The sequence below is a fragment of the Hoplias malabaricus genome, chromosome X2 (genome assembly GCF_029633855.1).
Source record: "Hoplias malabaricus isolate fHopMal1 chromosome X2, fHopMal1.hap1, whole genome shotgun sequence".
Classification (NCBI taxonomy): domain Eukaryota; kingdom Metazoa; phylum Chordata; class Actinopteri; order Characiformes; family Erythrinidae; genus Hoplias; species Hoplias malabaricus.
The window spans coordinates 53,718,778-53,728,916 of record NC_089819.1 but is presented as its reverse complement, the minus strand read 5'-3'; the positions used below and the strand labels follow the sequence as shown (position 1 = coordinate 53,728,916).

Genomic DNA, 10,139 nt, shown 5'->3' with positions numbered 1-10,139 from the left:
ATTAGGCAATCTGTGGTTAGGAAAAAAAGTAAATATATAGTAAGACAGGATCTCTCAGACTGAACTACAGATTAAAGCCTCTGAACTTCTTCATGTTTCTGAATTTAAAGTAAAGCTGTTGGTCTGTGATGACTGCAGAATGTAAGATGATTTTAATGTCACTCTGGCTTTGCTCCAGGTGACTATAATGTGGGTAAATTAAGTAAAATGATAATTATCAAAATTTCATATTGAAACCATTTCCTAATGTTGCATTTCTGTTTAAATATTGTTATTTATTCCAGGCTTTGAACCCTGACGCTAACATTTTACAAAGTGTTTGGGAACTGAGGGTACAAAATACTGTAGTTCTTGCTTGTTATAAGATTTCAATGGCTCAGTACTTCAGGTCTCCATCATATAATGTGATGGTGGTGGGCAAACTCTCTGCCACTGAAGGGTTAAATGCCGAGACTAAATTTTGTTGAATTGCTGTGAAATGACAATGAAATGCCTGTTTCTAGTTTATATTTTAAATAAAGCACCCTTAGGTTTGTGTTTGGAGTGCACACAGAAAAAAATGCTCTCTTCTATTGAGAATCATTCTTGTGATTTCACAACCACCAGCAGAGCTAGAAAACTCCTCAAACAAACAGTACAGCAATAATATTTAATCTAAATAAATTATTATTTATTTCTCATTTACAAACATTGTTTTATATTTTTGCTCATTTCTCAGTTATGTTTAAGATTAGACTTTATAATGTAGCATTTTAATCAGACATAGAGTTCATTTAAAGCTGGTGTTGTATCTAGATCTGCTCTATATTTATTGCACGATATGAGTTTTTAAAATATGTAAATTTTATAGTGGAAAAAATGCACTACATCATAGGGACACCTGCAGATTATGTTATAATTTTTACACTAACTTTATTAATCAACTAACTTTACACAAGTCACCAGAACAACAAAAATCAGCAAACCCACACTAGTTTTTATATTACAGTGTTTTTTTTACTTTTTGATGGACATTTATTTGTCTGTGGTTTTTATTTATAAAAAGAGTTCTACCAAGACGGACCTTCCGGGTGCTGCAGTTTCCAGAATCTTCTGTGGGGTTAAAGAGGAGAAAGACAGAGTGGGTGATTCCACCAATCGACTTCCCAGAGAACGACAGAGGACCCTTCCCCAAACAGATGGTGCAGGTTTGTAGAACTGATCTCTAACTCAATTAAGAAATTTATATCTGTCTGTTTTATTTTGTAATGAATGGTTTCTTTGTCCAGATCAAGTCCAGTAAGTCTAAGGAAGTTAAGATTACATACAGCATCACTGGAGGTGCCTTTGGATTGGCAAATCGTGGTGGTGGTTCCTATTTTCAAAAAAGGCGACCGGAGAAAGTGTGCCAATTATCGTGGCATTACACAGCCTCCTGGTGAAAGTCTATGCCTAGGTGCTGGAAAGGAGAATCCATCTGATAGTTGAACCTAGGATTTTGGAACAATGCGGATTTCATCCTGGCCGTGGAACTATGGACCAACTCTTTACTTTTGCACAGATGATTGAGGGAGCATGGGAATTTGCTACTCCACTCTACACATGCTTTGTGGATTTGGAGAAGGCATATGACCGTGTTCACTGAGAGATTCTGTGGGAGGTGCTCCGGGAGTATGGGGTGCCAGAGTCGCTCCGGCGAGCCATACGGTCCTTGTACTCTCAGAGTTTGAGTTGTGTTTGCATGCTTGGTAGTAAGTCAAGCTTGTTCAGTGTGGGCATTGGACTCCGTCAGGGCTGTGCCTTATCTCCACTCCTGTTCCTGATATTCATGGACAGGGTGGCGCGGCGTAGCCTGGGGCAGGAGGGCTTCCGTCGAGGAGCTCAGGAGGTGGCATCTCTGCTTTTTGCGGATGATTTTGTTCTTCTGGCTTCTTTGCACGGAGGCCTCCAGTGTTCACTTGAGCAGTTTGCAGCTGAGTGTGAAGCGGTCAGTATGCGGACCAGCATCTCCAAGTCTGAGGCCATGGTTATCTCCCGGAAACAGATGGCATGCTCCCTTCAGGTAAGGGGTGAGAACCTGCCCCAAGTGAAGGAGTTCAAGTATCTCCGGTTCTTGTTCACGAGTGATGGGAAGAGGGATGGTGAGATTGACCGTAGGATAGGTGCAGCGTCTGCAGTAATGCGGTCACTGTACCGCACCATTGTGGTGAAGAGAGAGCTGAGCCATAAAGCAAAGTTCTCAATTTACCGGTCAGTCTACGTCCCCACTCTCACCTATGGTCATGAGCTCTGGGTAATGACCAAAAGAACAAGATCGCGGATACAAGCGGCCAAAATGAGCTTTCTCCAACGGGTCGCTGGGCGTACTCTCCGTGATCAGGTGAGGAGCTCAGTGACTAGGGAGGAGCTCGGAGTAGAGTCGCTGCTCCTTTGCATTGAGAGAAGTCAGTTGAGATGGTTTGGGCATCTGATCAGGATGCCTCCCACTGGAAGTATACCAGGCACGTCCAACTGGAAGGAGGCCCCGGGGTAGACCCAGGACACGCTGGAGGGATTATATCTCCCGGCTGTCCTTGAAACGCCTTGGCATCCCCCAGGAGCAATTGGTGTATGTTGCAAGGGACAGAGACGTCTGGGCTTCTTTGCTCACCCTGTTGCCACCGCGACCCTGAAATGGAAACGCGAAAAAGAAAATGTATGTATGTATGTATGTATCACTGGAGGAGGAGCAGACATGCCTCCAGTGGGACTTTTCACCATAAACAGAATCACTGGCTGGCTCTATGTCACAGCGCCTCTAGACGACGAGGCCAAACATAAATATGTGGTGAGAGATTTTAATGTCTGATGTAGACTCTGTGTGTTAGAATGAAAAAACACTTATGAAACCTATGTTAAAGCAATGCTTGTAGGCATTGTCCTTTTAACATAGTTTATATTTTTCTGACAGCTTCAAGCCCATGCTGTTGCAGCAGAAGGAGAAGCTCCCATGGAGATTATTATGTTGCAGCAGCGCAATATATTGTTCTTCTATCTTTCAGTATTCTTATTATTCCGAGTTTCCTTGTCCGCTTAACTCGTCCCGCAGTTTTCGAACTATCCACTCCGTTCCACCTGGAAATCGTGCGTCTTATAGCGAAGATGTGGGTTGTATTCAGCTTTCCGATACCTGCACTCATTCACCCGCTACACTCGTTTTTCAGTCCATTTTTCCCCAGTCATTTCTATGGGATTAATTTTAAAATTAATGAGTGCTCCAACTTGGTCAATTTTCAAGCTACGGACATGAGATTTCAGACGGTCGGACCTGGGCGCACCGGGACCCATCACATCTGTTTTTGGACCTCTTGCACTCATCCTTTCCTTTCTATCCCTCCTTCAAAATCCCTCAATTCATTTCAATGGGTGGCAGTTAGAGTGGGTGATATCACCGCACTCTATCTTCTCTGCCCGAAAACTGTTTTTTCACTTTTCAACCAAACAATTCACCGTATCTTCCTTATAGTTTCACCTAGAAACTTCATTTAAATTTTAACTTCATTTTAAATGGTAGAGAAACCTTTCCTTTCTAGCACTTGAAAATTTGAACATTATTGAAAGTACGGTTTTTGAGTTGAATTTTTGTTCGTCACTAGGGAGGGTTTCGGCTCCCATAGAGTTCAATGTATTTTTAGAGCAGCTCAGAGTGCGGTTTCAAAATTTTTCTCCGGTTTTTAACTCGTCTTAACATGCTCAAAAAAAAGTTTAAAGTGAATCAGAAAACTCCAGTAAAAAGCTGCAGAACAGGAAGCCCATGCCAGCTTTGATAGGTTTCAGTTTTGCTCTGGAGTTCTGAGTTTGGAGCTGGAGCTATTTTAGGTAGAAATCAAAGTATTTAAGTGCTGGCATTTTGGACCTTTTAATGTTCAACTTTATACTTTGTTGAATCTATTATAACTTGCTTTCTTACTCATGGGAACAGTGAAATTGCTCCACACTGTGTAAATCTGTCAGCTGCTGCTCTGTTTAACGGAATCCCTATTTTCACTTTAGTTTTTGGTAATACTATTATTCTATTTTTCTTAAAAAGTTCCAATTTTTCCCCTTTGTAATGGATTATTATTCATTGTTGTTTTGCTGTAAGAAAATGGAATTGTCCTCACTCCTAAAACTGCACTGAAGCAGGGAAAATACAGCATTACTCTGAGGGTGTATGACAACAGCCTCCTGTTTCAGGACAACACTGTTCTAGCCACTGTACATGAATGCATAGGAAAAGTGGAATATTTTTGTCTGAAGGTTTGAGAGAAGTTGCCCATTTTCCTTAAAATTCAATTACAAGCTTCATCTCAATAATTAAACAAAATCTTTATTTACACTGCAATATATTTTTTTTTATCTTTGACACTATGCTTTTCTGAATCCAGTTATGCATTGTCAAATGTATAATTATCATTATTATTGTTGAATCATGTGATAATATATTATACTCGGGTGAATGTACGCTAACATGAATTGATTTGACGTGAATTAATGCGCATTTCCAAATCATGAAGATTCCTTTCTCATTTTAAAAGAAAGTGAATTAATCTATAATACCTAGAATAGTTTGTGTACTTACATCAATATACTCAATGTTAACATTCAATAAAATAATATGAGATAATACCTCATAAATAATTTTGTAAATTTTTTATCTGCCAAAGCATATCTTTTTCCTCTGGGAAACTTGAGACGGTCACATTCCTTTCCCCAGGCCCAGTAGCCAAACAGAGAATGGCTACCTCCCAAGTGGCGTCACGTAGAAAACATAGGTACAGCCAAAAGTGTGTGTGTCAGAGTCGAGGAGTCACAGAGAAGTCACAAGGTCTGAACACCTGAATGGAGCTGACTCCCCACATTCAAAAAGAAAATTTTTATGCAACCAAACAAGGGACGCCTTTGGGTCAGTTAGCATTGCTTAATTCAGTGATTGAGTCAGATAGAAACCTGTAGAAGTAACTCCATCAGATAGTCTCAATTTATTTTGTCGTTTGTTATTTTTTGTTGCCCAGTCAAAGCCTTTTTTACGGCTGATCAAAGCAGGTGACACTTTTTTTTGGCCAGAATAAGATACCACCTCTGTGATTGGTGAAATTTTATGGAAGGTAGCACTGACACCACTTCAAACTGTCAGCTGAATAAACCCTGGGGCGTCTTAGTTCTTGAGTTCACTGACTTTTCTTCTGTGTTCCTCCAGCCTCTGGACTTTGAGACAAACCCAAAGTACACTCTGTTGGTGGCTGTGGAGAACGACGTTCCTTTTGCTAAACCCATGCCCACGTCCACTGTCACAGTCACTGTGAACTTTGAGGATGTGAATGAAGCTCCAGTGTTTGATCCACAGGTGAAAGAGATTTCTGTACCTGAAGATACAGCTGTTGGTTCTCAGCTGACTGTGTTCACCGCCACTGATCCAGACACAACGAGGGCTCAGACCGTGACATAAGAGGCACCAAACATAACCCTTATTACTAAATGTGATGGGAATATTTCAGATCATTTATTTTGGTGTGATATTTAGCTTTTATTGGTTTTTGTTTTCTTTACATGAGGAGCAATTTAACTTGTAGATTTTTGTTGTAACTAATATGGTTCCCACAGCTAGCTTTAAAGGAACAATAGGTACTATATTTACTGTAAAATTACAGCTTCAAAGTCATTGTGATGCTTTACTGAATAATGGGGGGTGGGCAGTGCTCCTTTGGGTGAATTTCACTGTGCAATTTTAGGGGGAGCCCAGGAGCAAAAATACAAAATCTTACTTAGTGCTCATTTAGGTATGCAAAACAAAAAACACCTAATTGTTTTCTTGGACTTTCTCTCAGATAAAGAAGCACTGATATTGATTGTGTATCTGCTATTTGTTGTAGGTATCGTGTAGGTGCTGATGCTGCTGGTTGGGTGAGTGTTGATGGAGAGACTGGAGTCATCAAAGTGAAGAGCCCCATGGACAGAGAGTCACATTTTGTGAAACATGGAAAATACAAAATTCTGATCCTGGCTGTGGACGATGGTAATCCTTTGTTGTTATGCTTTATTTACTTTAAAAAGGTGGTGTAGCTTCTCCTAATAGACTTCACACATTTACAGATGAGGTGCCAGCCACTGATACAGGAACCCTCCTGATAAATTTGGAGGATGTGAATGATAACTCTCCCGTTATTGAAGAGAAGATGATCACAGTGTGCAGTAAGGAGCCAGCTCCAGTGCTGCTGTCTGTGACGGATAAAGATGGGCGTGGATTTGCTGCTCCGTTTAAGGTGGAGCTCCAAGGAGAAAGTAGGAACTACTGGACGGCCAAGATGGACAAAAATGGTAAGCTTAAGTGACACCTGGACAAAAACAAATTTGAGAACAAGGTCCGCTGAAGAACAAAAAGAAATATAAAAAACTAAATCTATATTTTAATAAGCTCAAACATAAAATGTATTAAACAGATTAATTACAGTACAGTATGGACTTCAATAAGTGCTGTTAAATACAATGCTCTCAACTTCAGAGAATAGCAATGAATGGGTAATACAATACAATATGGGGTGCAGTATACGACAGTAATAAACATTACTAAATGGTTAAGTAATGTCTGAACTTATTATTAGACCCTAATTATGATGTTATTAAGAATTACTAAGTATTTAAATGTCTCAATTAACCATTAGAATTAAAAATCTGTTTTACATAAGAGTATATTAACTAACTGGCTCCATGCTCTTCATGTAGATACTTGCGTTTTTTTGTTTGTTTGTTTATTATGAATTATATTAATACAATAAGAATATAGCATAATACATCAAAAGTTAAATGTTTAAAGTTATTACTTAAACAAATACTAAATTACTTAATGTTGTATGTGATACGTATTGTAAAGTTGACTTCAAATTCACTTAATAATTATTTACCTAAACATTATACATTCCATTCTCTTACTCCTTTTACTTTTCACATTTCTTTGTAAAAGATTATTGTTCATTGTTGTTTTGCTGTAGGAATGGGAATTCTCCTCACTCCTAAGACTGCACTGAATGAGGGAGAGGGTGTATGAAAACAGCCTCCTGCATCAGGACCACACTGTTCTAGCCACTGTACACAAATGCATGAGAATATTGGAGTATTTTTGTCTGAAGGTTTGAGAGAAGATGCACTTTTTACTTAAAAACCAATTACAAACTTCAGCTTCATCTTAATTTCTTTGGAGCAATAAGAAGGAAACACAGTCATTGTCAGATTTTAAAATGCAAGTTGATATTTAATTTGTGTTTAATTCTTTATTTACACTGCAATATATTTCAGTTTTATCTGATGTTTGCAGTAGATTGGTTTCAAAAATTAACTTCTTTACTGTGTGGTTGATTCTTAAAACTAAAGGCGGCACGGTGGCGCAGCAGGTAGTGTCGCAGTCACACAGCTCCAGGGGCCTGGAGGTTGTGGGTTCGATTCCCGCTCCGGGTGACTGTCTGTGAGGAGTTGGTGTGTTCTCCCCGTGTCTGCGTGGGTTTCCTCCGGGTGCTCCGGTTTCCTCCCACAGTCCAAAAACACACGTTGCAGGTGGATTGGCGACTCAAAAGTGTCCGTAGTTGTGAGTGTGTGAGTGAATGTGTGTGTGTCTGTGTTGCCCTGTGAAGGACTGGCGCCCCCTCCAGGGTGTATTCCCGCCTTGCGCCCGATGATTCCAGGTAGGCTCTGGACCCACCGCGACCCTAAAATTGGATAAGCGGTTACAGATAATGAATGAATGAATGGATGTTTTTTTATTTGTTTAAATTTAGGAAACCCACGCAGACACAGGGAGAACACACCACACTCCTCACAGACAGTCACCCGGAGGAAACCCACGCAAACACAGGGAGAACACACCACACTCCTCACAGACAGTCACCCGGAGGAAACCCACACAGACACAGGGAAAACACACCACACTCCTCACAGACAGTCACCTGGAGGAAACCCACGCAGACACAGAGAGAACACACCACACTCCTCACAGACAGTCACCCAGAGGAAACCCACGCAGACACAGGGAGAACACACCCCACTCCTCACAGACAGTCACCCGGAGGAAACCCACACAGACACAGGGAAAACACACCACACTCCTCACAGACAGTCACCTGGAGGAAACCCACGCAGACACAGAGAGAACACACCACACTCCTCACAGACAGTCACCTGGAGCGGGACTTGAATTTTCAAACCTTACGGGTACGTTCCACTGAACAATAAACTTGCTCTATTTCTCCTCCAAAAAGCAGCCCAGGCTGTTGCAGGTATTAAACTTTTTATTTTACTTCTTATAATGTATTTGCAAAGCTGCAGTTCCTGTTTCCTGTGGCGTGTAATTCAGCAAATGATTTAATCTGTGGTTGGGAAAAAAAGGTTAAAATATTGTCAGACAGAAACTAAACACACAGATTAAAGCACAGGAGCTTCTTGATGTTTTTGAAATTAAACTAAACCCTTTGATCAGTGATGACTGCAGAGTGTGAGATGATCTTTAATGTCCTTCTGGTTTTGCTCCAGGTGAGAACAACCCTAGTAAACTGATTAAAATAAAGATTATATTTCATATGTATGACTGTATTTTCATATTGAAACTGTTAATAATGAATCATTTTTATTTAAATTGTGTTCCTCGTGCCAGGCTTTGAGTCCCGAAGCTGATTCATCACCGAGGTTGAGGAACATTGCACCTGACCCTGAAAACGTGGCCCTGGCAGATGCTGGTATGTAACTTCTTCTTTACTGTAGTTTGAGTTTAGTGCTCTTCACATTTCTGCTCATATATCTACATCCATCATCAATATTATAACTCGATTATTTATTATTATTATTGAATATTTGAGTTTAGTAAATCACTGATTTGAAGATTGTATTTGTGTGTAGAAGTATGTTTTTATTTTTATTGCCTTTATGTAACACTAATCACAAAAGAATCAGCCTCAAAAACTCTACAAATATGTTCATACTTTAAAGGCAAAATTTATAATAAATATACAGCTATAGATCTAAATAATGTCTTAATAATTAATCATTTTATTTGTAAGATTTGTAATTAGTATTTGATAGTTGAGTGCTCATATTTTTCATGTACGCAAACACACACACACACACACACACAGCAACCACAATTACATCACATTCTGTTTTAAATATTTTTTTAAATATTGTTATAAATCCAGTTTTATTAAAAGTCATGAGGATGTGTTTCAGCTTTTGTTCATGAATATGTTTATATGTATATTCTTAAAAACCTTAATATAGAATATAAGTCAAATCTGCAAATGAAAAACCTCAACAATCTGTGAAATCAGCTGTGGTTAGTGATTAAATGGAAAATGAGGCATAATTCTCAAAATGCCTCTTTCCTAAAATTACAGTGGTGTATTTAAGTGGAATTAACCATGGTCCGTTTGACTGTATGTGTAAATATAGACAGGTGTGTAAATTATCATTCATTAAATTATTGTTAGAACAAAAAATGGTGCTGCATATTAAAGGTACAGTGTGTTAGGTTTTGGGAACACTAGTGGTGCGATTGCATATTGCAACCAACCATTTTAATCACGACCATTATATACCTGCTTAACCAGCACAAGATCAAAGTTAAACCAGCTGAACCCCAGACCACAATTAACCAGTGTAATCACCTCCAGACGATCATGAATGTAGTGTTTGTGTTTGTGTTGTTATTATTATTTTAAAAAGAACCCTTCCAAGACGTTCCAGTTCTGCAGTTTCCAGAGTCGTCTGTGGAGCTGAAGAGAAGAAAGAGAGAGTGGGTGAACATCCCACCAATCAACATCCCAGAGAACGACAGAGGACCTTTCCCCATAGCGATAGTACAAGTGAGTAGAACTGATCTCTAACTCAAGCAGGAAATCTCTTTCTGACTATTTTATTTTTGCACTAAACTTTATCTCTGTATCCAGATCCAGTCTGATAAGTCTGAGGAAGTTAACGTCACATACAGCATCAGTGGAAAAGGAGCAGACCTGCCCCCAGAGGGACTTTTCACCGTGAACAGAAACACTGGCTGGCTCTATGTCACAGTGTCTCTAGACCGAGAGACAAAAGACCAATATGTGGTGAGAGATTTTGACTCTGATAACGTTATGTTAAGGCAATAAATGTATGCACTGTCC

The 10,139-nt window shown here is 39.6% G+C and overlaps 1 pseudogene; it reads left to right on the top strand.

The window, feature by feature from the left end:
- Nucleotides 1-1,972: 1,972 nt before the first annotated feature.
- Nucleotides 1,973-10,139, top strand: part of LOC136677421 (uncharacterized) — a 31,266-nt pseudogene continuing 23,099 nt past the window's right edge.